Genomic DNA, 2,363 nt, shown 5'->3' on the forward strand with positions numbered 1-2,363 from the left:
GAAGGCCTAGTAAAATGAATTTGTGTCCTTGCTTCGATGCATCAAACCCTCTCACAGGCACCTAGCAGCAGCACAGAGGAGCTCTAACACTTTTATAAATCCAACACGTTGACTGGATAATTTATAGTCATTACAGTCAATATGTGTTTCAAAAAAGTGAGAAAAGAATAGGACAGGGGTTATTCCTGGCCAGTGTTTGGAAAGATGAAATAGAAATAACAGGAAGATGTTTCACAGCTTTTTCAGAACCACAACTCAAAGGAATCATTACAAAGTGAAGAAGTAAAGGCCAGTGTCGCCGCCTTGCACAGAAGGATCTAAAAACTTTTTGTATTTTCTATCTCTGATTTCATTACTCCTAATAACTCGTTTCCTGATGGAAGGTAAAGAGGTACCTGAAATACAGATTCAAGTCCTTTTAGTTAAACCTTTATCTCTTTGTCATAGCGGGTTTTTTTTCTTCTGTAGTTCCATTCATCTGCTCTACTGGAACTTTCAGTCGCGCTGTGTTAAAATATGGCTGTTCTAAGCTAATATGCATTAACTTTTTAGAAACTGTTTTATACATAACCTATTGTATTAATATAAAACGTTAAGGCCATTTTTTCGTTTCCTGGGAATGGCCCATTACATTGTGAGCAATCTACTCTTGCTTTTTTAAAAAAGACTTTGAACTCAATACAAAAGGAAAATATAATCATGTACAACTATAAAGACCGCTTTTTTCCCTTTTGTGCAGTGTAACAGAGGTGGATGAGTAGCATGGTAATGAAGAGATGGACCGTCTTTATTAGCACGCTCAGTGAAAAGGTTCTTTTCAGAACTTCAACTTTTCTTATCTTCTTAGTTTTCATGGTGTCTATTGGGACTCTTTCCTTTTCTTGACTTACTTTTAAATATGGCTAGCTGACTGGCAAAGCCAAGCCAGTTCATCCTTTTCCAACAAGGAATAGACACATAAGGTCTAGTGACTTGGATGCTTCCATAAAAGTTTTCTTATATTTAGATGTATAATGCCGCTGGATTTGACTGGGTACTGGTATTATATGTATTGTGTAGTAATTCTTTAATATCTATAACAACAAACCCAGTAATAGCTGCAGTAAGACACATTTATACGGTAGTTAATGATGGCTAATGATATAGGAAGTTTTTTTTTAATACTAAAATAAGACGAGTAATGCCACTTAACCTTCTGCTCTAGAAATTGTTTAATATGGCAGATTTGCTAAGGACTGTTTGATCCCTAGTCCTCTTCTGCAGTTTTCTCCTACAACCCTTTTAATATTTCTCTGCTCCTCCTCCATGCTCCTTATTTTTTTCTGTGTTCCTCCCACCCTTTCTGCTTCCACATTCATTCTTTGTTGCACAGGGAATTCACTTTTAATCTTTCTCATTTTAAAAAACCCACAACTTAAAAGGAAGTGATTGTGTGATTTTTATGGGTCCCCTATAGGCAATTGAACAAAAGAAAAACATGCTTTCCAGTGCTTTCCACTTCCATTGTGATGCAGAGTAAAATATTCTACCATCACTACACTGAGCAGTAGGGTAGGCCTTGCAAACAGGATCACCAAGGGATTAATTTTTGGTGGTGGAAGATTTGAAGCCTCACTTTGATTAGGAATGTGTAGTTACTATATTATTATAACATTGTAGAATTGTGATGGGTTGTTTTGTAGGAGTACTCTTGTTACATTACTGGGGCAAAGTGAAAAAGAAAAACTTCCAGTTGAGAAGTGCTGTTATTCCTGACACGTCTTTAAGACTTTAGTTGTCTTAGTTGACTGGGATCTTCTTGGAAATGGTGTCCTTGAAGCAATGCCATGTGAGTCTTACATTTATTAAAGCACAAAATAAAACTGCAAATAAAAAGCTATAGAGTGCTTTGAATGAAGACAGTGGTGTAGATCTGGATCATATATGGGCTTGAATTTAGAGTCAACTTTGCTCAATCAGCTGTGATTTTTAAAGTACTAAACACAATCAGTTTTGTTTTAGGAATCCTGGACTTGAAAGAGGATGTTTTCCTGACTTGTAAGATCCAACACAATATTGATATAGAGTCAGTATAGTCACATATTGTACTTCTGTTTATAAATAAAAGTTGACTGTCCTAACAGTGTCACAAACTACTCAGAGAATTATGCCCCCAAAGTCAAAATCCATTGCTCATTTATAAAATCAACTATTATGCCAGAAATGTAAGTTTTTCTTCATAAATATGGAAGATTTCCCATGCTTGTGAGCATTTGGTAAACCTTTTGAGTATTTAAGTGCTTTAGGATCTTCTGATGAAAATTTCTAACAGTATTATTACTGAAGACATCATTGGTTCCTTGTAGATTACAGCAGTGCTGCCT

General features: G+C 35.8%; 1 long non-coding RNA gene across 1 annotated transcript; it reads left to right on the forward strand.

Annotated features, from left to right (window-relative positions):
- The first annotated feature begins 742 nt into the window (after nucleotides 1-742).
- On the forward strand, nucleotides 743-2,115 carry LOC109301846. The gene is made up of 3 exons (XR_002098645.1): nucleotides 743-810; nucleotides 1,457-1,551; nucleotides 2,002-2,115. It is a non-coding gene; the product is annotated as an uncharacterized LOC109301846 (long non-coding RNA).
- Nucleotides 2,116-2,363: the final 248 nt, after the last annotated feature.

This window comes from Gavialis gangeticus, unplaced genomic scaffold, assembly GCF_001723915.1.
Source record: "Gavialis gangeticus isolate Ggan-Ray unplaced genomic scaffold, GavGan_comp1, whole genome shotgun sequence".
NCBI classification, from domain to species: Eukaryota; Metazoa; Chordata; order Crocodylia; family Gavialidae; genus Gavialis; species Gavialis gangeticus.